This window comes from Kogia breviceps, chromosome 3 (assembly GCF_026419965.1).
Source record: "Kogia breviceps isolate mKogBre1 chromosome 3, mKogBre1 haplotype 1, whole genome shotgun sequence".
Lineage (NCBI taxonomy): Eukaryota > Metazoa > Chordata > Mammalia > Artiodactyla > Physeteridae > Kogia > Kogia breviceps.
In genome coordinates, this window is record NC_081312.1 from 179,180,641 (window position 1) to 179,207,489 (window position 26,849).

Here is a 26,849-nt window from a genome sequence, read left to right on the forward strand (position 1 = left end):
AAAAAATAAAAATACAGAACAGAGACTAATCTAGATTTTGAAGATATAGCAGAAGACAAGACAAGCAGAATCTTGGTTTTCATAGAGTTTGGGTTCCTCTTTCTCTCTCTCCCTCTCTCTCTCTCTCTCCCTCTCTCTCTCTCTGTGTGTGTGTGTATATGTGTATAGGTTAGTAAACTGATAAGTAAATCTTCATGTATAAAATTAGATACTGGAAAGTGCTATCCAGAGGATTAAAATTGGATTATGCAACAGGGAGTAACACTGTCTACTTTAGATTGGGTGGTCAGGGAAGGGGTTTTTGTGGACACATTTAAGCTCATTTAGACAAGAAGGAGCCAGGAGCATGACGATCTGGATCTGGATCCGGAAGAACATTTTGGGTGGAAAGGACAGTGAGTTTAAAAGTCCCAAGGCAGGAGCAAACTTGGCTTCTTCAAAGAGCAGATGAAGAGCAGAACTGTCTGGAGAGTAGCGGGTGATGGCAGGAGTGAGGGCGGGTAGAGGAGGAAGAAAGGGACGTGAAACAAACATTAACCAGGAGTGTGTGTCGGCACCAGGGTAAGCATTTTGTACCTATGAACCCCTGTCATCTTCATAGCAGCCTGTGCAGTGGGCACCTGCACTATCCTCATTAAATGTGAAGGTGAGGAAACCAGGATGCAGAATGTAGAATACCTGGGCTCAGGGCATACGGTGCGATCTGGCTCTGTGTTCCCCACTGGGAGGTGATTGTGACAGTCAAACATGAAATCATGGAGGCTGGTCCCACTAGGGGACCTTGGTAGTCGTGCATATGTGATGGGATTTGGGGTATGTTTTGGAACAAAGCCAATAAGCTTTACTGGTGGATTCAGTGTGGGGGTAAGGGAGAGAATCAAAGATAACTATTAGCTGTTTAAGTAATTAAGAAGAATACGATGAAGATCAGTGATGACCATGAATGTACATGACATTCATATGGTGTTGACTGTATGTGCCAGGCACTGTTTAAAGCATCTGTATATATTCCAACTTGAATCCTCATCACAACTCTGCGAAGGTACTATTATTATCCCTAGTCTTTCATGACAATTTCTTGAGTTAGAACTATTATCTAACTACTGTTACCCTCATTTTTTTGTAAATTAGAAAATTGAGGTACCCAGCCATTATGCTCAAGGTCATACAGCCAGGAAATGTGAATTTCACTGTAAGAATTAAAAGAGGTAATTTAAGTTTAATGCTCAGAATGATAGTAAATACTCAAAAATGTTAGCTAGTAGTAGTAGTAGTAATTACAGTCATCTCTATTGTGATCTTATTTTTATGGGTAGTGTCACAACCTATCACAGCAGCCAATAAAGGAAGTGTAAACTGTGTGAAGGTCTCAAGTTGGTGAAGGACAAGCAATAAAAAAAGAGTCCATCATTCACTATGTCTTTGCTGCTAAAAGAACCTAAGGAAGTGAATCTTGGAAGAAGGATCATTCTGGGATAGAAGAAGCAGAATTAGGTAAAAATGATGATTTAGCACCATACCGTTTTCGCATTGCAGCTCACTATATTTACCTATTCACATGCAGCTGAATAGAATAAAAATATTTTCTTGATTTTTGCAAGATGAATCATTTTCTCATCTTGCTTTTCACCCTGACAAAGTATTTTTTGGAATCAGGGGTCTTGCTGACTTTTTCTTAAATCCCCATGTGCCATGATCGTCTTTAATGTAGGTGAAATGGCAGAGAATTTGGATTTGGAAAAAGTAGTTTCCTTATAGAGTTGAAGTCTTTTCAATCCTGGGAAATGACATGGTGTGCTGGTGTCAAATGATGCCTTTTCAGAAATGTGTTTCCCTGTCTCTCTTTTTCTCTCCAGTGGTTTCTATTTCTTAGTCCCTCTCCTCTGTACGAGGGATGGCATCACCGCAGGTGCTCTGTTGCTGACACAGGATAGATTTCCCTGGGTAGCAGTGCTGAGTGACTCCCTTTCTTGACTCATTCAAAACAAGACAGGCTGTATAAACCCACTTGAGAATACATCCTGTAGGAAACAAGATTACCTAATCATTTGTTGCATCTCTATTTTCTGCTTTTCCACAAATGGCTGGTAACATGAGCAGTCACAGTTATGGAGCCCAGTTTTTAAATGTATATATGAATCATACATACTCTTTGGTCTGGATTTCTCAGGGAGTGAGAATTATAGTTTTTTTCTTAATTGTTTTGATGTTTTACGATTTTGTAGCCAAATGTTCATTTGACAGATGTAGTATTAGTTTTCTGGATAACTGTGCATGAACAAACAGAAGAATGCCAGAGAACAGAAGGGGCTCAAACCAAACATATAGGTCAACGTTAGGTGGAGCTTCAACTGAGGTTACAGATTCTGTTCTGTATGGAGTCTTACTTTTTTAATTAAAATTTATTTTTATTGAATAATATACATATATTTAAAAACTCATATTTTAAAACACATATTTAAAAATTGTTTAAAACTCAAACAGTCCTCCAAAGCTTATCTTTCAAAACAGCAGTCTTCTGTCTACCCCTTCAAACCCCTGTATCTTGCTTCCCAGAGGCAACCGTCTTAACTTTTATCTGATTCTTCTTGTACCTCAGTATTCCTCAATAAATGTTGAGTTTTGATATTCTGTTTTAGGTTGCCATTATGAAAGAAGATGATTTGGCTTATCTACACAAACTTTTTGCTACAAAAGTATGTCCATTCCCCCATCTTCCCAAGAAAAGCATATTATATTGAAAATTTTGCTTAAATTAACATCCAGTGTTTACAATTATGACTGTATATATTGTTCAAGGCTGAGACATACACCCATCCTTGTATGCTATGATTATATTTCATGTCTACTATTTTCTTCTTAGAATTAAAATGTCTTTAAAAAAAACAGTTGACTAATCTATGACAAAGTAGGCAAGAATATACAATGGAGAAAGACAGTCTCTTCAGCAAGTGGTGCTGGGAAAACGGGACAGCTACATGTAAAAGAATGAAATTAGAACACTCCCTAACACCATACACAAAAATAAACTAAAAATGAATCAAAGACCTAAATGTAAGACCGGACACTATAAAACTCTTAGAGGAAAACATAAGAAGGACACTCTTTGACATAAATCACAGCAAGATCTTTTTTGACCCACCTCCTAGAGTAATGAAAATAAAAACAAAAATAAACAAATGTGACTTAATGAAACTTAAAAGCTTTTGCAAAGCAAAGGAAACCATAAATAAGACAAACAGACAACCCTCAGAATGGGAGAAAATATTTGCAAACGAAGCAAAAGAGAAGAGATTGATCTCTAAAATATACAAATAGCTGAGGCAGCTCAATATCAAACAAACAAACAACACAATCCAAAAATGGGTGGAAGACCTAAATAGACATTTCTCCAAAGAAAACATACAGATGGCCAAGAGTTACGTGAAAAGCTGCTCACCATCACTAATTATGAGAGAAGTGCAAGTCAAAACTACAGTGAGGTATCACCTCACACCAGTCAGAATAGCCATCATCAAAAAATCTACAAACAATAAATGGCTGGAGAGGGTGTGGAGAAAAGGGAACACTCTTGCACTGTTGGTGGGAATGTAAATTGATACAGCCACTATGGAGAGCAATATGGAAGTTCCTTAAAAAACTAAAAATAGGGCTTCCCTGGTGGCGCAGTGGTTGAGAGTCTGCCTGCCAATGCAGGGGACATGGGTTCAAATCCTGGTCTGGGAAGATCCCACATGCCACAGAGCAACTAGGCCCATGAGCCACAACAACTGAGCCTGCACGTCTGGAGCTTGTGCTCCGCAACACGAGAGGCCATGACAGTGAGAGGCCTGCACACTGCGATGAAGAGTGGCCCACGCTCGCTGCAACTAGAGAAAGCCCTCGCACAGAAACGAAGACCCAACACAGCCATTAAATAAATAAAATTTAAAAAAGAAATCCTGAATGCTAAAAATAACTTTTAAAAAAACCCTGAAAATAGAACTACCATATGATCCAGCAATTCCACTCCTGGGCATATACCCTGAGAAAACCATAATTCAAAAAGACACTTGCACCCCAGTGTTCATTGCAGCACTATTTACAATGGCCAGGATATGGAAGGAACCTGAGTGTCTATTGACAGATGAATGGATAAAGAACATGTGTTGCATATATACAATGGAATATTACTTGGCCATAAAAAAGAATGAAATTGGGTCATTTTTAGAGACATGGATGGACCTAGAGACTGTCATACAGAGTGAGGTAAGTCAGAAAGAGAAAAAAATATTGTATATTAATGCATATATGTGGAATCTAGAAAAATGGTACAGATGAACCAGTTTGCAAGGCAGAAATAGAGACACAGATGTAGAGAACAAACATATGGAAACCAAGGGGGGAAAGGGGGTAGGAAGAATTGGGAGATTGGGATTGACATATATACACTAATGTGTTTAAAATAGGTAACTAATGAGAACCTGCTGTATAGCACAGGGAACTTGACTCAGTGCTCTGTGGTGACCTAAATGGGAAGTAAATCCAAAAAAGAGGGGATATATGTATACATATAGCTGACTCACTTTGCTGTACAGCAGAAACTCACACAGCATTGTAAAACAAAAATAACCCAATTAAAAAAAATACAGATATATGTATAATTCAAATAAATAAATAAATAAATATTAGAGATTAAATAAAAAACCAGTTGATTATGTTTTATTTCCTTTATTTCTTTCATAAAAAAATTTCAGGCATTCAGACTTTTTCAGCTATTGAGCATAATGGAACAAATATCCATGTATACTTCACCCCATTTAAGAACTAAAACCTCATAAATACCACTGAAGTCATGGATAAACTGTTTTTTGATCACATTTCCCTTGCTGCTCATTAGAGGTAAACACTATAAAATTTTTTGTTATTTATTAGTCTCAAGAAGTGTGTACAGTTTTACTCTATATGTATAAATCCCTAAGCAATATATTACATATTTTTAACTTTGTATAATTGCATCATACTGTATGTATTTTGGTAAATCTTGCTTTTCCCCATCAACGGGTCTTTGAGATTTCTAACGCATGTAACTGTAACAAATTTATTTTATTATATAAATATCCCATCATGTGTCTATACACACAATGTGTTTATTTATTCTCATTTTCCTGATTAGCATTTAGTTTGTACTCAGAATTTAACTATAAAAATACTGCCCCAAGTCTTTTAGTGCATGCCTCCTTTCCCACAAAGACAGGAATCTTTATAGTATTTATACCTAGAAATAGGATTGATGGGTCTTGGGGCATCCTACTTCAGTTTTAATAGATAATGCCAAATATCTCCCCTGAGTAGTTAAGACAGTTTATAACCCCATCAGTGCTGTAAAAATTTTCTAATTGCTTCTTATCTTTACCTACACTTGGTGTACTCAAACTTTTAAATTTTTTGCCAGTCTGTTGAATCTGAAATGTTTCTTATGTTCTTTTATTTTGCATTTTTCCAATTATTACTGAGAATCTCTCTTCCTAGGTTTATTGGCCATTGGGTATTTTCATCTGTGAATTTGCCTATTTGCAGGTCTTGTTTGCCTTCTATTTATTAATTCTTCATATATTTTGGATTTTAATTATCTCTTACTTTTAAACTTTGCAAATGTACTTGACCATGCTATAATTTATCCATTAATTTTTATGTCTTTTGATATTTGACCATTTCTAATTTTAAAATAGTTGAATTTGTTAATCTTTTCCCTATGATTTGCATTTTTTTTCTGTCCTGTATAAGAAATCTCTTCTTACACTAAGGTCATAAAGATAATCTATATTTTCTTCTGAATTTCTATGAGCTTGTTTACAAGATCTTTATTCCACCTGGGATTGATCTTTTTGTACATTGCAAGGTTAGGGTATAATTTTATCTCTCCTATATGGATAGTCATGGTCCTGGAATTGTACTTTCTGTAGCCCATCATTTCCTGACTGATCTGCAAGGGCATCTCATCAAGCTCCTAGAAGAAAACATAGGGAAAAAGATTGTGAACAGTAGCCTTGGCAATAATTTCTTGACTATGACACCAAAAGCACATCAACAAAAGCAAAAATTGACAAGAGAGACTAAATAAAAATAAAAAACTTTTGCACAGCCAAGGAAACAATCAAAAACAGCAACAGCAAGGCAATGTACAGATTGGAAGAAAATATCTGCAAACCATATATCTGATAAGAAACTCCTACAATGTAATAGTAAGAGAACAAATAACCCAATTAAAAAATGGACAAAAGAACATCGACATTTCTCCAAAGAAGCCATATAAAAACAGATATATGAAAAGGCACTCAACATTACCAATCATCAGGAAATGCAAACTCAAACCACAATGAGATATTATCTTACACATTTTAGGTTGGCTTTTATTAAAGAAAAAATATTTAAAATGTTGGCGAGGGAACACTCGTGCCCTGTTGATAGGATTATAAAGTGTCACAACTGCTATGGAAAACGGTAGGGAGGTTCCTCAACAAACTAAAAGCAGAACCGTCATGCGATCCAGCAATACCATTTCTGAGAGTATGTCCGAAGGAATTGATATCAGGATCTCAACGAGAAATATACATTCCCACGTTCATTGATGAATTGTTCACAATAGCCAAGGCATGGAAGCAACCTAAATGTCCATTGATGAATGAGTGGGAAAAGAAAATGTTTTTTCATATACATACCATGAAAATGTTTTTTCATATACATACCATGAAATGTAATTTAACCTTAAAAAAGAAGGAAATTCTGCCATTTCCAATGACACAGATGAACCTGGAGGATATAATGCTGAATGAAATAAGCCAGATGCAGAAATACAAAGACTGTGATACCACTTACATTATGAATCTAAAATTGTCAAATCCATGGAAGCAGAGTGTGGTATGGTGATTGCCAGAGGGGAGAGGAAAATGGGGAAATATTAGTCAAAGAGTACAAAATTTCATTTATACCAGATGAATAAATCCTAGAGATTTGTACAGCATAGGGTCTTTAGTTAACAATACTTCATTGTATACTCTGGTTTCTCTTCAGAACGCATAAATCTTTCGCCTTTTAACAATACTTCATTGTACACTTAAAAATTTACTGTGGGTAGATCTTATGTTGTGTACTTTAATCACAAAATACTAATACTGATACTAATAGTATTAATAATTATGGTAGAAGAAAGAGGAGGAAGAAAAATAGGAGGAAAGGGGAGGAGGAGAAGTAAGAGGGTTTGAAGAGACTTCAGGAGGTGATGGATAGGTTTTATGGCATAGATTGTTGTGATGGGTCCATGGGTGTTTATTTATCTCCAAACTCATCAAATTGTATATATTAATTATGTACAACTTTTATCAAAAAAAGAAAAGGAAATGAAATTTCTTGTGAAATATGCTTCCTTATAATAGTATTATAATTAAAGATATGTATATATATATGTTACATACAATAATCGTAAATATATTGTACCAAGGTCATTTCCCATTTTATTTTGTGGATATTTCATTGGTTGTCTATCTGAGACAGGAAGCATAAGAAATATATGATTTGAATATGCTTAAATATTAGCAGAATTAAGTTCATTACACAAAGTGAAAAGCATTTGTATGTAGCTGTGTTTTGTAACCTTTGTTTATGAAAAAGATCTTGGTCAGTACCATAATCTCTTGGGGAGGATATCCTTTAGGAGTAATATGAAGAACACCTCTTTTAAAAAGCTGATACATTTAAACGTCTCAAGGTCCCACTTTATAATCAAAATAGAAAGTGTCAAAAAAGTAGTGGAAATATAATGGCTGGATTCTTCATAGAGCTGTGAAGAAAATCTCAGGAGTTTATCCTAGATGATCATCTCTGTTTTACAGATCTAGGTAGTTAAAATAATTGTGATAACTCTAGGTGAATATCTCTATATTTAGGTGCTTACTGGAAATGAGCCTTTTAATCTGCTAGAGGAACACCTCTTCTGGCATCCAGAGCCTCAGCTCATGAGCTGCAGGTACCCTTAGCTGCATCCAGGGTCAGAAGGTGGGAGTGGGGGACACTTCATCAGATTTCCTTGAATATATATTTCATTTTCATAAAAGACATTTTAAATAACTCCTTTTGATGAAAATTTAGGTCTTGAGAAAAAAGCAATTTCTTCTTTCTTGCAGTGAATTGCACAGATAGACTTGCCTGCCCTTTGGACTATAACATTTGAACCAAACTAATGATTCTCATGGCTTAAGCCTCTAAAAGTTAGGAGTAGTGACTTTTCCTTTTCTCGTTCGTGATCTTTAGGTATACCAGTCCACTGTTGCGATGAATACAAAAAAATGTAAGTAGGAAAAATAACTAGGAAACAGGATTTCATAAATAATATTAGGATCGCTCAGTAAGAAAAAAAATTAATACTTAGTAGGAAAAAACAGAGAAGAAGAGAAATGAGGCTGTAGGTAAATAAATATTTCGAGCCTCAAGGAGGAAAAGCTAAGGCTAGTCAATCTTCTAAAAAGCAATCTTAGTACATAATCCTAGCAAAAAGTGTTAACGGGAGGTGGATGTATTTTTACAAATATAAAAGGAAATATATGTTCTATGAAGGAATGTGAGCACGCTTAGCAATTTCACAGCACTTTTCATCTTCAAAGAATTTTGCATGTTAACTAATTAATCCTTCCAACACCCTTGTGACGTAAACGTGACAAACAAGGACAGACGTGAGTCTCAAATGACTAATTTACCAAGCTCACTGGTTGAGAAAGAGTTATGAAAGCATGCCAGTTACTAATGAGGAAGATCCTAGGTAGGGATTTTATACAGGATTGTGTGTGTGTGTGTGTGTGTGTGTGTGTGTGTGTGTGTGTGTGTGTGTACTTTCCAAAATTTGTTTACAGAAATATAGAGCAAATGACAGAATTTGAAAGAAAGAATTTATCACCCCTTGAGCTCAGTTTACGCTAGACTAGTGTGGACTTCTCAAATAATCCAAATTTAAACCATGAATAGTAGCAGCAGTTTGGTATTTGCTTTTTATGCATGGAGTGGATGCATTATTTAGACAATTAGCACCAACTGTATGAAACTTCAGTGGTTTAAAGGGAGTTACACTTGTTGGGGGGTTATTTTCTGCCCAATTCTGTAACAAGTAATCTATCAACACATATGCTTTCTTGTTATCCAAACACCAGGACAAGAATGCAAGGCCCAACTAAATAAGAGATCTGACAATTTTAGGCTCTTACTCGCCAACCACTTATTTTGGAAACTTATAACTGAGGCTGTGGTTAGTTTTCTAAAGATTTAAGTCTGTTTCCTTTTTCTCTGCCTGCCTGTGTAATACTGTCTACTGTTACCGTGTGGTGACAGCAATATATCTTTCCCCAAACTTGCAGGAGAGAACAGGGGAGCTCATGACGACCCTGGAATGATAATCGCCGTGCCGTGCTGTTGGCACCCTGAGGGGACGGTGGCAGGCAGTCACATTATCCACTTACAACCACAGCCATTCCATTCCAGCTTCACGGGATAACAGAGCGAGTCTCACTGATTACAAATCTGCTAACATAGGCACTAGCCTTCATTCCTTTTCTTGATGATAAAATCTCATTGTGGGCATTATTAGCCTTACTGTGTTGCTCTTAAAATTGTTACTATGGCCTTTCAAAAAGTATCGATCCACAAATACTAAATGGCTAAATATTTCCAAAGGGAAACCTGACTGCCTTTTCTGCACCACAGCTGTAAAATTTTCCTTCCAACAAATCAAGACTGGAGGGTACAAAAGGGCTGAGCATTACCCTTCTCTTTCTCAGTGTTAGTTCCAAACTATTATGTGAGTTTCTCTCTCTTCCCTTCCTCCCTTCTTCCTTTCCCCCTCAAATAAGCATAGATTTTCACCTCAGTCCATCATTTCCTTGTATCTGGGCAGCAAAAGTCACGTGGATTATTGCCCAAGGTTTTTAAATGTGGTGCAAAGTTGTAGACACTATTGATTTAGTCATTCAATTACCAGATATTTCTTGAGCACTTACTATATGCTAGTCACCATTTTAGTCACTAGTGATACAAGAAAGAAGAAAAGTTCCTGCCCACAAAGACATAGCACTTACTAAGGAGGCTGATACTGGACCCCTCAAAATGAAGAACCATCCTCTTCTATTTGGTCATAAAATTCAATCATTATACTACATTCCAATCACTGAGATACATTCTGTTGTTTTAAATTTCTTCCTGCATTTTTGTTTTGCTGCTACCCGGGATCATTTTCCTTCTGCTTGAAGAAAAACTTTTTTTTTTTTTTTTTAGTTTCAGTGTACTGGCAACAAATTCTCTGTTCTTGTATGTATTCAAATATCTTTATAACTTTTTTGAAGATTTTTTTTCTAGATATAGAATTCTAGTTTGGCAGTTGCTTTCTTTTTATTACATTAAAGATAGTCCATTGTCTTCTTGATTTCATATTCTATTGAGACATCAGCTGTATGTCATTATTGCTCCTTTAATGATAGTATTTTTTTTTGAATGTTTTTTACTATTTTCTTTTGTCTCTGATTTTCAGTAATTTTTCTATGCTGTGACTAGTTGTGGGGGTTTTTTGGGGGGGGGTGTGTGGTTATCCTGCTTGAGGTCCACAGCTTTTCTAAGATCTAATTCATTCTCTTCAAATATTTTTTCCTTTATTCCCTCTCTATTCTTCTGAGCCTTTAATTATGTAGATTATAGTTTTTATCCACATCATATAAATATAGATATAGATAGATAAATATATAAATAGATGTTATATATAGAGGGAGGCTTGTCCAGAGATACACAAATACATATGCTCATATCTGTATTATTCTTTCTTTTGCTTTGGTCTCTATGCTTCCGACTGTGTTTTCACCATTTTTCTCTTGATGAGTTCACTAATCCTCTCATGTTCTATATCAATCTCCTCATTAAGCACATCTATCAAAGTCTAAATTTCAGTTTATCACATTGTCAACTCTAGAATTTTTATTTATTCTCTAATAGATTCCAATTCTCTAGTAAAATGTTCTACTCTGTCATCTGTTTTTGAAAAAATATTCAATATAGCTGTTTGAAAGTCCATCTTTGATAACTTTAACAACTTGGCTAAATGAGAGTTTATTTCTAGTGCTTTCTCTTGGCCATGATTCCTGGGATGTCTAGTAAATTTTTAAGTAAATGACAGCCATTCTGTGGGTTCTGGAGGTTACTGCCTTTTTTTCCAAGTAGGTTTACTCTAACCTGTCCTAGAACCATACAGTAGGGTCAGATGACATTAATCGGATCAGGAATTGGATTTACTCAAGGCTAGGTTGCAGTTTTTGATGGCTAAATCAAGCCCTGGATGTTCCACACTCCTAGGGCATAAACTTCCACCATTCCCACTGAGATTCCAAAGTATTTGCTAGGATCCCTCTCTACTGTTATTCCCAGACTCTCATTTCTGTATCTTGAGCATGGCGCTCTTTAGTCAGTGGAAAATGAGAATATTCTAAAATTTTAAAATCCTTTGTCCTTGGGAGTGTCATTATCAGGACTCCATATGGGGTAGATAAAGGGAGCTCAATTAGGAAGTTGCCGTAATAGTTTGGTTATGAGCTAACGGAGCCTGACACAGGGAGTTGGCAGTAGGAATATGTGTGTATGAAAGGAAGTATATGTAAGCTTTTGTGAAAGAAGAATGGGAGAGTAAACTTGTTGATTATGTGAAGCGTGATGTGTTAAAGCTTCTTCAAGATTTCGAGTCTACAGACCTGAGATATATTCCATGGACCACAGGAAAAATGAAATTGTAACTTAAAGAGAATTTAGAGATGGAAATACATATTTGAGGGTAACACACACATAGGAGGTGATTAAAGACTTGGTTGAGAACATACAGAAGAGGAAGAGAAGAGGATGGGGAACAGAATCAGAATATGATCACATACATTTGGAGATGAACTTGGTGACAGCTCAGTTCTCTTTTCACTTAACCAAGATGTGCCCCTTAATATCTGAGGCACAATTGCATCAAAGGAAAACATTTCGCGTGTACGTGTAGACAGACCTTAGTGTTCATAGTGGGCTGGAGATGAAGTAAAACATGAAATAATTTTATGATTTCTGCTATTTATCTCTTCTTCTCGTGTCAGGAGAACTAAAAACTCTATCAGCACAAATCTAGAGACTCTCAGTCCTCCATTATTAATGAAACATGTAGTTAACTCTTTATCCCTTTCAGGGTTGAAACTACAAAAACACCTTGTTGCAAAGTATACATGGGATCCTTAAATCCCGGAGAGTTTAGGGTACCAGAGGAGAGCAAAGGGAAGGCTGTCAGTGTTGAAAGTAAATATACTCTGTGTCAAAATGCACTGTGGAGCCAGTGGTATGTGATAAGATATGGAGGCTGGCTTTGGAACTCTCTTTGTAAGTGCTAGGATTGGGGTTTTAATAATATAACAGTTCTTCAGGCTTTCTGACAAGGAAGGCTTGAAAGCATGCAGCACTGCAGCAGGCGTATGAGTCAACTTCCGGGACAAATACAGAAAGAATGCTCTATGTTCACCTTCAGGCAATACATTGTCAGTTACAATGACAGAGAAAAACTAACCTTAGTGATCTTTGCAGCATTTAGTAATTTAAGAGCACACTGGAGTTGCAGCCCATCATTTGAATTAAAAGTAGTGAATTTGGTTGGGTCTTTTGGTAATTTTTCAGAATTCTATAGCTGACACTGATAGGTAATGTTTTGGCAGAAAAAAAAAAACAATGGGGAAATATGTACTTGAAATATATACTTTGTGACTTCTCTCTGCGCACTGTAAATGTAAATATATATGTCTCCATATAGTTTTAATCCCCTGATAAGAGCAGAGATTTATGGGTGTTTAACTTTGCTTAACAGTTGTGTCCATAAAACCCAGCCTGAGAAAGTTCATAGGCTACTATATTTGAAGATGTAGACTTTTCTTTTTTTTTCTTTTTAAAAAAAATTTTATTGAAGTATAGTTGATTTACAATGTTGTGTTAATTTCTGCTGTACAGCAAAGTGACTCCGTTGTGTGTGTGTGTGTGTGTGTGTGTGTATATATATATATATATATATATATATATATATATATTCCTTTTCATATTCTTTTCTGTTATGGTTAATTGCAGGATATTGAATACAGTTCCCTGTGCTATACAGTAAGACCTTGTTGTTTATCCATCCTGTATATACTAGTTTGCATCTGCTGACCCCAAACTCCCAATCCTGCCCTCCCCCACATCCCCTCCCCCTTGGCAACTACAAGACTGTGCTCTATGTCTGTGAGTCTGTTTCTGTTTCATAGATAAGTTCATTTGTGTCATATTTTAGATTCCACATTTAAGTGATATCACATGGTATTTGTCTTTCTCTTTCTGACTTACCTCACTTAGTAGGATAATCTCTATGTCCATCCATGTTGCTGCATGTGGCATTATTTCATTCTTTTTGATGGCTGAGTAATATTTCATTGTGTATATATGTACCACATGAAGATGTAGATTTTCAGAAACCTTCTCATCTTCACTATTTCTCAGTCCTTCAATTTTCTCCCATCCATAGCTGAATGTGAATGTTCTTATAAATTTCAAAGCAGGCAGGGGCAAAAGCAGCCAAACTTGTGCTACCCTGAGTGACAGTCTGGAAACATCAGCTCCCTTTTCATCCTTTATCTTTGTGATCACAGGTTGGCAGTTCGTACCAATCAGTCTAGAGCAGTGATTCTCACCTTGGCAGCAATAATTCACTGTGGAATTTTTAAAAGTACAGTTGCCTGCATCCCACCCAGACGTTCTGGTTTAATCGGTCTGAGCTGCAGCCTGGATTTTTAAAACTCCCCAGATAGTTATAAAGCGCAACCTAGAAGAAAACTCAGGAAATTCAATTCCCTAAAGTAACTCTTATAATTAACTTCTTAGAAAACCTTGCCTGGATTTTCATCTCCTAAATAATACTTAATCTTTATGGTTCTATACATTGGTATTGGCTAAACTTATTCAAATATGAATTCAGTGTGCTTTGGGGAGTGGGAGTATAAAAAACACATACCCTATTTTATAGGTATTACAGGTAAATTTGCCCGATTTAGCAAATAAAAACAGAGAATGTACAGTGATATTTGAATTTTGGATAAACAGTGAACAATTCTTTCTGTACAAGTATGTCTCAAGCAATATTTAGGGCGTGCTTATACTAAAAAAATTATTTGTTGTTTATTTGAAATTCAAATGAAGCTGTGTTCTGCTTTTTATCTGGCAGCCCTAATTACAGGACATGCAGAAAATGTGTAGCTGTTCCATTTTAATCAAAGCACTTTTGTTGACTTGTAACCAATCACCTATGAAACCATTTTATATCTGTCTAATCACAGTTAAGACACACAGAACAAGCAATCTAGCCAGTGTGCCCGAACCATTTAACGCAATTCACTAAGCCTCTTGGCCTACTTATTCATTAAAAAAACTCACTTTGTCTAAGATATTTATAGACGAGATCAATTTTAATTTCCTTTACCTCTTGAGTACCCAGTTTGTAATTACTCCAACAGAGATTTATCAGCTTTCTAATACAGTTCTGGGGTAAGACCTGAGTGCCGAGGGGGTTCACTTCTACTCCAGCCTAAGTTGTCTGAACTGTCTTAATCTGTAGACCAATTTTCTCTACAGCCCCCTAAGGAAGGAACTTGTTGATTTTGGCAGTGTTTACCTTTCCTACAAACAAATTCAACGTTTTCCAGACCGGCTGGCTCTTAAAAATCACATGAGAGCTGGGGAAAAACTGCCTATAGTATGCTTCAGAATTCCTCCCTCCCCCATATTCTAGGAAAAGCTTTATGTTCCTCACAGCTGCTGGAAGATAATCTATGGAGTCAGGATTATTTAGAATCTGTGGAGAAGGCTGTACAGTTCCCTGAGTTCAGTTCTTTTCTAGAAAGAGAGCAGAAGAATCTGTCAGAAAAAAAGATGAAATGTTCCAGCCTTCATGAATGATAAGATGGACTTTCACATGGAGAAAAGGGAAAAGAACTGATTTAATGTTTGTTTTCTCATAAAGGTGAAACGTTTAACAGTGTCATGTTCCACTTAGAGCAATAACATGTAGTATGTCGTGTGCTTGCGTGTTACTGGCTTTCACTGAGTATTGTTACTCATCTTTGCTTTGGGCAGCTTGAATGATACAGTGTCGTGTCTTTGCATCTTTTTCGTTAGTGAGGATCATCACCCCCTTTCCACCTCCCCAGGTACCTCTAGCCATCCCTCTCTGTCTCTTAGACCAAAACCCATTTTGCATCATGTGTCAGCAGAGTAAACTTTCTTCCTTGAAGGAGTCTTCCTTGGCAGGCACTAAATGGAGGCTGGTGTCACTATAATCAAGACAGTCCAATCTATGTTTTGCAAAAAGAAAGTGCATTTGAGTTTCCTCACATCTGCCGTTTAAGTATAAAAATTTTCAGATTTCGTTGAATATTCTCCTAAGTCTGTGTGTGTTGTGCTAGAGACTGTAATTCTGTTCATCAAAATTATCTTGATCTGGAAAGTGTAATTTACATTTATTTCCCCTTCATGTATTTCAGTGTTATCTCTGGTGAACTGAGAGCTATTGATCCATTTAACGAATTATTTTTTTCCTCCAAGTAATAACTTCATTGTTTTCGATGCTTAAAAACCAAAGAGTTCATGTCTCTGGCTCTCAGAGTTTTTCCTCGCCCCTGCCACACACCTCTTTCCAGCCAGGACCTACCACCTTTGTTCAAGATCGCTTCCTGCCAGCTTCCACTTCCAGTGTCCTGTGGGAATGCACCTTTGCTCCAATTTGTTTTCTTGTCTCTTCTGTTTTCTCTTCCTCCGTTCATTTTTTTTCTCCAAGTTCAGACTCCTCTATCAGATGTCTCTTACAATCTAGACCAACTTTTGGGGTGTGTTAAGATTCCCCCCCCACCCCACGCTTTTTTCCTATTCCTGCTCTTATTCTCTAATTTTGCACTGAAATGGGTATTTCCCTTCTCCTCCATGTGTCTTCTTTGTTGGATTAATTCCTTTCCTTCTTCAATACCTCCTCCTTACTCAGAAGGGCTGTTAACAATGAAATTTACTGTTCTAATTCTTTGGCTTATTTTTTGCCATTCAGGCCAGGTCCTGGCACTTCTTTGCTTCTGTCACCTAGATTAGATTGATTACAGGGAAAGGAAGGTAACGCAATTCACTACTTGGTCTGTTCTAAATGTTGGAACCGAGCCTGTAACACTTTGATTTAATGCTTCAGAATGAACTTGAATCTTGGCCAAACTCACCAATTATTTGGCTTCAATGTACAAACCTGAGCTGCATTTAGCTTCCACTCCTGTCCCCTGGGTCCTGGAGTGGAATCTCTGGGTGAAAGCAGAGCTGGTCTGTGCTTGGGGCTCAGCGTGGCTGCTTGCCATGGTTTGCAGTAAAGGCAGAGGTGGGAATGGGAAAAGGAAAAGGGTGTTACAGTCTCCTCTGACGCTTTCTCGGAGTCCCTCATCCCGTTCTTGAACAAAGCCCGATAGGCACTGAAAGTTTCCGGTTTTCAGTTTTTAAATGATCGGTCGTGCGTGTTAAGTAAGCTCTTTAGTACGCTCCATGTTTTTTTGGCCATTCTTTGCAAGCATAGTACTCGATACAGGTTTGAGCTTTTGTGCTTGTTTGATACTATGGATACTCTTGGATACAATAAGTGCTTCAATATCACACAGAAATGAAAGTGGCGTTTCCCTCGCCACTCCTGAAAACTCCACCGTGGCCCTCTACTGTGTGTACTTAGGAACTTAGGGTTTAGAATCCATCCTCAGGTCCCACAGAACCCCTAACGTCAGATATTGTCACAGTGTTTCCTGTGGTGTGACGACACTTTTCCCGCGTGGAAAGTGCACTGGCCTGACTCCGTCAAAGGGCTGTATCTTACTTAGACGGGCACCGAGAGCAGATCGGCAGTTTCAAGACCGAGCCCCCCGGCTTGTTCCGGGGCCGCGGCGACCGCCCCAAGATGGGGATGCCGAAGAGGGAGGGTCCGGCCGGAGGACGTGAGCGTCAACTGCAGCAGGGCCTCCGAAGCACCCGAGCCTCCGGTAGGTCACCGCTGGGAGGAGGTCGCGGCGTGGCCAGAGAACGTGCAGCGCCCCCATCAAGTACGTCATGCTGAACCCCAGCCCCAAGCCGCAGGGGGAGAGAGACGGGGAGAAGCATGAAGTGGCTCGGCCGGCGCTTGAAAGGGGTGGCGGGCGAGATCCGTGCTCAGGACCGGGCCGGCTGGAAGTCCCGAGAAACGAAGGCGAGACGACGCGCCGTGGCCCTTTATTTCGTCGACAAGCTGGCGCCGCGAGCCGCGCACGAGAAGGAGGAGGGCGAGACGCGGCCGACACGTGGGCTGCTTCTCCCTCCGCGTGGAACACGTGCAGCTGCAGCCGGAGGCCGAGGGCCGCCCGTACGTCGTGGACTTGCCTTCCCGGGAAAGGACGCGATGCGCTACTACAACGGAAGTGCCGGTGGAGAAGCCGGTGTACGAGAATCTGCAGCCGTTCGTGGAGAACAAAGGCCCTGCGGTGGAGCTCTTTGACAGGCTGACCACCGCCAGCCTGAACGAGCACCTGGAGGACCTGTCGGACGGCCCGACGGCCAGGGTGTTGCGGACCTGCCACGCCAGCCTCACCCCGCAGGGCCCGCTGAGAGCGCTGACCAGAGCTGAAGACGGCGTAGCCGCTGAGATTCCCCCTTGCAACCGTGCAAATCGGGCCGTTGCCTTTCTCTGCAACCATCAGCCGGCAGCTCCCAAGACCTTCGACGAGTCGCCGCAGGCTCTTTGGTCGAAGACAGAGGCGAAGAAGAAGCAGATGGCCGAGGTCGAGGCAGAGCTGCAGACGGCAAGGGCCGACCACAAATCCCGAGGGGCCGGCAGGTCCAAGAGCTTCCTGGAGAAGAGGGGACGGCTGCTGGAGAAACTGGAGGGGCAGCTCGGGAGACTGCGCCGGCCACAGACAAGGAGGAAGGCGAGCAGGTGGCCCTGGGCACGTCCAAGCTCAGCTACCTGGACCCCCGGATCAGTGTCGCCTGGTGTAAGAGGCTTGGGGTGCCCGTGGGGAAGATCTACAACACGACACAGAGGGAGAGGTTCGCCTGGGCTCTCGACATGGCAGGCGAAGACTTTGAATTCTAAATGAGCATCTCTGTGCCTCGTTGGAACTTCTTTTTTTTCACCATTAAAGCAGATAGGGGAATTTTGTACAACAACAACGACAACAGAAGAGCTGTCTCAGGAGGCACACATCGGGTCCCTGCAAACTCGGGGAGCCCGCCCTCTTGTTGGTGCATGTGTGAGGCCACAGCTTTCCATGCTGCCAGACAAGTCAGTGGGGACATTCTGGCAGCTTGACGGTGATTTTTATGTGGAAGGATGTTAAGAGCCTCCCAGATGAAATTCAATCAGACCAGGAACCATATTAGACAATTCTGCCAAATTTACACTAAAGTAAAGTAAACTAGATGGCTGTTCACGCCTTATCGTTATTTTTGTAACACTTGATCTAAGTCAAAAGTTTACGAAAAAAGTTTGCCGCTTCCTCCTCTCCTCCCACCTTCATGGCCTTCGTTCCAACAAAATGACATTGATTTAGGATCCATTAGGTTAAGAAGTTGCTTCTCAGACAAACTAAAAGTAATCCCGAGCTGATTTTACAATTTGTTGGTTTCCAAACAAGTTTGACAAATCGCATGAATTTCCATGGAGAAACTCAACTTCTCTGTGTAGATGCTTTGACCTGTACACAGAAGCTGGCTCTTTGTAACCAATAGCCTTGTAATATTTGAAGGTTTAAAAAGTCTGCCCAGTGGTTGAGAATCTGCCTGCCGATGCAGGGGACACGGGTTCGAGCCCCGGTCCGGGAGGATCCCACGTGCCGCGGAGCGGCTGGGCCCGTGAGCCACAGCTACTGAGCCTGCGCGTCCGGAGCCTGTGCTCCGCAACAAGAGAGGCCGCGACAGTGAGAGGCCCGCGCACCGCGATGAAGAGTGGCCCCCGCTCGCCGCAACTAGAGAAAGCCCGCGCGCGCCACGCGGCAGCGAAGACCCAACACAGCCATAAATAAATAAATAAATTTATAAAAAAATTTAAAAATAAAATAAAAATCAAAAGTCTGCCCAAATGTGGGGAGAAGTTAAGCATCAATTTAAAAAACTAGTGAAAAATTTGAGCTCACTTTAAAAAACATATTTTGAGCACAAGGTAAAGAAATATTTATATATTATGTACATAATACACAAAATAGTGAAACCCTGTAGAAGCTACCAGTAGACATTTAGGCATCAAGAATTTTGATTTATTTGATAGGAAATGCAAGACTATACACATGTTTATTTGACATGTGTTCTAAGAATGTAAACGTTGGATGTGGTACGGTAATGTCACGGCAGCCACAGGAGGAAATAAGAATGAGGCTTAGAAGGAAGAGTTGATTATACACACAGGTCCTAGACCTGTGTCCACCACCTGAGACGCAGGGCCATAGGGGAAGCCCCAGGTTTTGGTCAGGTGGGAGAACACAGGAACAAGGGGAAATTCCAGCTCATAGCCTTTACTGGGATTTCTTTGAGAAAAGCAAGACAAATCAGAGTAAAGAGTTTAGGTCTGAATAATTACAGGAAAGCCTGGGCTATAGGATGGTGTCTCGCTGGTGGTACCCGGCCCAGGGATGGCTTGGAGCTTGGTTTGTGAGAAATAGATAAGGGAGGGAGTGGTTGAGGCCATAGACTTGGATTGGTTGGTTTGCACATGAAAAATGTGCTACCAGCTCAGCACGTTGTTATCGTTAAGAAATGGGTTTGTCTTTTGGCCAGAAAGCTTTTGAAGATGTCAAACCATCATGCAATACAGAAAATGAAGAAACAATTAATACAGCATCTTTAGTAACTTTCACACTAAGTTAAGTGCTATGAATATTTTATGTAGAAGACAGTCTCTATATTTCACAATCCTAAACTTTGGAACAAGGACATTTATAAGGGAAATGTTGATCATCTAGGAGAAAGAAGAGATGATCCTATAATATATTTCTTAATAAAGTAGGAGGGGATAAGACCCATAGCACACATGGTGCTAAGGGTCTCAATTCCAAGGAGATGCTGCTCCACTGGTGTACACACTAATTAACTTAATAAAATATTACCAGTAATTTTAAAAACTTCCTAAATTCCCATCCTTAATAACATTCTTACCTCTACTCCCAGAGTTAAGTAACTTTTGTTACTATCTTTCCTTTTTTTAAATTTTACTTTACAAAGTCTGAAAAGATTTTTTTAAGGCAATTTTTTTAGAGCAGTTATAGGTTAACAGCAAAATTAAGAAGCTATAGAGTTTTCCATATGCCCCCTGTTCCTGCACTTGCATCGTTTCCCCCGTTATCAACATCCTCCAGCAGAGTGGTACACTTGTTATAATTGGTGAACCAACCTCGACACATCATAATCACTCTAATCCATAGTTTTGCCTTAAAGTTTAGTCTTGTGTTGTACATTCTTTGGGTTCGGATAAATGTATAAGGACATGTAGTCATACTATAGTATCATACAGAGTATTTTCATTGCCCTAAGAGTCCTCTGTGGTCTGCCTGTATACCCTCCCCTGCCCCAAACTCTGGCAACCTCTAATCTTTTAACTGTCTCCATAGTTGTTTTTTTTTTTTCTTCTCTTCCAGAATGTCATACAGTTGATATCATTCAGCATGTAGTCTTTTCTGATTGGTTTCTTTCACTTAGCAATACGTGCATAAAGTTCCTTCCACCATTCATCAGATATAATGGATTTAGCAACAGGTGTCATAAAACTCTGGCTTACCAATCAAAAGGTAATGTATTATTTCTCATAATGAAAAAAAAGGGGGGGGTAGGGTACCCAGTAAGGTCTGATTAGTAGTTTCCACTGAGTCTGTATTCCACTATCTCTGCTTCTGGCTTCATCCTATAGTTGGTCTCCTCTTGTGATCACAAATGGCTGTAACGTATCACCGGGAGCCAATAGTAACTAGTAGCAGAAAGAGGCTTTACCTTTCCATCTCTTGTGTCAGCAGGAAAGGACAACTTCTCGTGCTCTAAAAGATTTTCTCCTGTGCTTCACTGGCCTGATTTTGGCCACCTTTTCTTTTTCATACCAACCCTTGGCAAGGGTTAGCTTTCTGACCACTGGACTCCCTAGACTCCTGCAGACCCACTGGATCAGAGGATGGGGTCAGCTTCCTTAGAAATACTTGGCGACGTGGAGGAAGACTGGATATCTTAAAATATATTCTTTTAGGAATCAGAGAAATTTCCTGCAACCAACAGGGCACATCACACTCCTGTTTTCATGTATTGAAATTCCTGCTTTTACTAGTCATTATAGAATGTCACACATGGTCATATCAATGAGCACATTTGAACGGTTAGTAAGATTGAGCTGAGATTAGGACACAGGGGCTGTGTTAGTGACGCATGTTTGCCTTTGGGGCAGCACAACATAATACTCAGGAGCGTCGGCTCTGAAGTAAGTGCCAACTTCACATAGCTGGACGATCTGGGGCCAGTTAAACCTAGCTTCTCAAAGCCTCCATTTCCTCACCCATAAATTGCAGATAATGATAGTAGTCATCTCATCTGGTTGTTAGAAGGATTAAAGGAGATAATGCATGTACCACATGTTCGAAAATACCTATCATATTTTAAATGTTCAACACACCCAAGACGTGATATCTTATTACATTTATTTTTGCACATTGTAGGCTCTCAGTACACACTGCTGACTGAAAGTACTAAAACAACAACAAAGACAAACAAACAAAAGCAACATAGAATCATATTAGCAAGTAACATCAAAAACAAAAAGAAAAACAAGGAATTCTCATCCTGCACAGGTTCTCTGACTACCAACAGAAGCAGAGACGGGCCCCGATGGAGGACTGTTTCCCTAAGTTGGGCTTGTGATAAATTCCCACAGATTAAAGTCAAGGATGTTTTCACAAAGATCACCAAACACAGGAGAAGGCGAGCCACTGCAAGTTAAGACATGGAAGAATGGATGCTTTTATATTCTCAGGTCTGCAGAACGGCCTTAACAGACAAGGGCAACAGAGAACAGTATACATTGATGCAGCAGAAGTCACAGAGACCAAAGGAACGTTCCCAGGAACATACCCACGCACATAGGGAAATCTGATGCACAGAGTCAGCATCAGCATCGCTGACTCTGTGGAAAGAAAGGTTGCTTAACAAATCAAGCCCTCAAAATAAGCTACCCCAGTGTGGGGGAGAATGAAAAGCGGTCCCAGTTCACACCCATCATGTGCAAATATCCACCTTGAATAGACCGAGAACTTAAATGTTCAAAACAAACTTTAAAACTTTTAGAAAGAAATTTAGGCAATAGAGAATCCAGGGCAAGAATTGAATAAAACCGCCAACCTAAAGAAAGGTATTTTAAAATGTGACTACACTAAAATTAAGATTTATTTGCATAAGAAGACACCACAAAGAAAATTCGAATACAAGTTACAAGTTTGGGAGAAGATGCTTGCAACACATAAAAGCAACAATGGAATGTGTGAAGAATTCCTAAATACAGTGGACCTTTGAACAAGGCAGGGGTTCATGGCACCAACCCTCCACGAGGGCAAAAATCCGAGTATAATTTAAGTCAGCTCTCCATATCCATGTTTCCTACATAACTGTGGTTCCTCCATATCCTCTTCATCCAAGTATTCAAAAACGGCAGATCTTGTAGTGTCTTAGTATTTATTACAGAAAAAGTCCACATCTAAGTGGACCTATCCAACTCAAACCTGTGTTGTTCGAGGGTCAACTGTAATTAGTAAGCAACAACAAAGTGAATACAAAAATATGCAAAAGAGGGGCTTCCCTGGTGGCGCAGTGGTTGAGAATCCACCTGCCGATGCAGGGGACATGGGTTCGTGCCCCGGTCCGGGAAGATCCCACATGCTGCGGAGTGGCTGGGCCCGTGAGCCATGGCCACTGAGCCTGTGCGTCCGGAGCCTGTGCTCCGCAATGGGAGAGGCCACAACAGTGAGAGGCCTGCGTACTGCAAAAAAAAAAAAAAAATGCAAAAGATATGATCAGGCATTTCACCTAAGAGGGACACAATGACCAAAAACTCAGTTACTCAACCTCACTAACGATGGAAAAATGCAAACTGAGAAGGTGTTTTCAATTTTACCTTTGTGTAACGAAAATGAACAGTCTGACAAAGTCAGTATACACGACAAGAATTTCTTTAGTACTGGAGGTGGGAATTTATAAACTGGTACAACCACTTGGAAAACAACGTAGAGCTGAATTTTGCATTCTTTACAATCTAGCAATTTCACGCCAAGGCTCAATATCTCCAAGGAAAACTTTAGTATATGTGCACCACAAAACATGTAAAAACAGCACTAATTGTAAAGAAAAAAGACCAACTGGAAATAACTCAAATGTCATTGACTGAAAATATATAAATTGTGGTGTCTTTCACAATGGAATAATTTCAGCTAACATGGATAAATATTAGTGTCATTATGTTGAAACAATAAATCAAGTCTGAATAACCAACAGAGAGTTTGATGCCATTTTGTGAAACTCAAAACTAAGGAAAACTAAACAATATATTTTGCAGGCATTGAATATGTACAATAATTCACCTACACTAGAAAACAACCCCAAAGGGGTGACCAATATAAAATCATGTGGGGGCTTCCCTGGGGCTTCCCTGGTGGCGCAGTGGTTGAGAATCTGCCTGCCGATGCAGGAGACACGGGTTCGTGCCCCGGTCCGGGAAGATCCCACATGCCGCGGAGCAACTAGGCCCGTGAGCCATGGCCGCTGAGCCTGCGCGTCCGGAGCCTGTGCTCCGCAACAGGAGAGACCACAACAGTGAGAGGCCCGCATACCGCAAAAAAAAAAAAATTAAAATAAATAAATAAATAAATAAATAAAATCATGTGGGATAAATTAGGAGTTTAGGATTAACATATACACACTACTATATATAAAACAGATAACCAACAAGGAACTACTGTATAGTGCAGGGAATTATACTCAGTATTTTAAAATACCCTATCAGGGAAAAGAATCTGAAAAAGTGTATATATATATGTGTGCATATATATATACATATATATAACTGAATCACTGTGCAGTAAACCTGAAACTAACATAACAATGAAATCAACTATACTTCGATCAAAAACAATAAGTAAACTCCTGTGTTTATTGTTTTAAAGAGAAGCCAGGGACATAGGTTTGGAAGTACTCAAGGAAATATGAGTTTTTGATAATATTCTAGCTCTTGGATTAGAAGGTGCTTTTGGGGGTGCTTATTATCGAGTTCGAAGTATATATAATGTACTTCTTACATTAGAATGTAAGTAAATTAATAAATTATATAAAGAAAGGTCATACATGTAAAATGACAATGGTTTATTGGAAGGATAACGATTAACTCATGAAGTCTAGTAAATAAGTGAGCAAACATTAAGCGATAAGCATTTATGTAGGAAAGAGTTTTGAAGGAAGGACGGTACAGTGTCCAGTACACCCTCTGGAAGCTCTGCTCTGACGGATCCTCCTGGTGCTTTGTGAACAGGACTGAGCGGTGGAGTTGAGACCAGCGCTGGAGACGCTAACTGCTCCACAGACGGGAGGGTTTCCACTGATCTGTGTGATCAAACATCACATTCAGGAGAGTATGGCCATGATTCTGCATCTGGGTAAATAGACCCAATTATTTCAGTAACCCATCATTTTTATGGTAAATCATTTTGCCGAAGATTTAAGATTTAAATTAAAATGACCATAATTAAATAATATGAACCTTTAAGCTATCTCTCTCTTTCATGCCTGTCAAATAAAATTTGAGATTGACTTGACGGATGATACCAGTATAAGATAGTGAAAAGCAGGTGCACACACACACACACACACACACACACACACAGACACACACACACACACACAGACACACACACTCTGGGTACTCAAAGTGGGAATTCTTTTAAATTAAGTGGTCGGTAAAGTTCACATAAATAAGGCAAGGAAAACAATTGAAATCTTTATGTTGAATGGAATTGTGATTATATTTTAAAGTAGATGTTAGCTTAGCTATGAGGGTATAAGAAAGAAAGTAGGTAACTGAGAAAGACATAATTATAATCAGGTTCCAGATATACGAATGTCCACAAAGGTGGACAGGACAGATTCTAGACTTTAAGTAATTCTTCGGCGGCAGCCCATCAAAAAAAGTCTTGGGGCCAGGAGATGAGTTTTTTTAATGTTGATCGAATGACAGTAAATACACTTTGATTTATTCTTTAAAGGAAGCGGCACAGGGTTTTATTACAGGACTCCCTTACATAGTAATAACATTTCACATTATTCACCTTCAGAAGACAAAATACAAAACAAATTCTTGTATTAGATAACGGATGAACAATGGCTGATTTGAATGAAAATTTATTTAAATGTCATTTCTAAAAGACAATGCATTTCAATACAGATCTTATTTGCAATTTCAGAAAATCATACCTTATTACATAAAGATAATCTTGAGTAACAAGATCCATGCCCAGATGGATTTGGTCCCATTTTGACATCACACATTGTAAGGACCCTGATTCATGTAATAGGCAAACAAATGGCATTTTCGGATAGTTTTAAAGTCAGAACAATGACTGAGGAGAGCTGCCCAAAATTCTGCCAGGCAAGGGACATATTGGAGTGGGGACTCGGGGGTTGTGGACCACTTACCGGTGAACCTGAGGACAAAATCAGCCCCTCCCCTCAAAAAGGAAGATAAAAAGCCTTCAGACAGGCATCCTCTCTTGCCTCCTGGCTCAATAATTTATGTCACCCTGAGGGCATTTAAGGTTTGTGCCTCGGTGTTTCAGGCTACAGCTGAGGAGATTCATTAACTGTGTCTCTTAGGTCACTTGTTTTACGGCTGACTATAGGGGTCTTTACTGTAAGGGTCTCTCATACATTGATCAGATTCTATTACAGTGTCTGGGAAAAACTCATTCCCAGTCTTCCCGTTGATGAAAGATTTTTTTTTTTTTTTTTTTAGTTTTACCACCGATACTTTAACATGTATCAAATCAAGAGTCTCTAATGATTCATAATTCTCCAAGGTCAAATTTTTTCACGCAACCTTATCTTCCTTACAGCGATCTTCATGGGAAGTTGAAACATATGCAGGTTTGCCTTGATTTAGGGCATGGATTTAAGAAGACATATAGCAAACAAGCCAACACTGGGTCAACAAACATATATGCCAGGATTTATCCTTTAAAAAATTTTTTTCATTAACCTTCCCTACATCTCATAAAGAAAAATGGCAATTAATTCTGAGAGTAAAAAGGTCTGGTCAGCGTCTCCCCGTGACTGTACCAGAATAGATCTATGCAGTACGTTTCCATTTTAATTCAGATTTTCTAGAGGAAAATTTTCAAGCCAGCATTTTTGTTTGTTTGTTTCAAGAACACTTAGCATTTTTCCCACGTTAGAGGATAAACTGCACAATGTTACTAACGGTGCGGCGGTGTTCTTGCTGAGTGATGCGGTGGCTACGGGCAAAAGCAGGGTTTCCGTGGCCTTGATGCACAGTGACTCATGCTTTTAACTACTTGTAGACTGTTCCCTAGCCATGCAGACACCTGTCCATTCTTCAAGTGAATAGTACCAGATTGATAAATAACTCCCATACGTATGCTTCTTGTTAAAATTTAAAAAAAGAAAAAAGAGTGAGTATATGGGGACTTCCCTGGTGGCGCAGTGGTTAAGAATCCTCCTGCCGATGCAGGGGA

General features: G+C 39.3%; 1 pseudogene; it reads left to right on the top strand.

The window, feature by feature from the left end:
• The first annotated feature begins 747 nt into the window (after positions 1-747).
• Positions 748-18,187, top strand: LOC131752926 (DNA topoisomerase I, mitochondrial-like; annotated as a pseudogene).
• Positions 18,188-26,849: the final 8,662 nt, after the last annotated feature.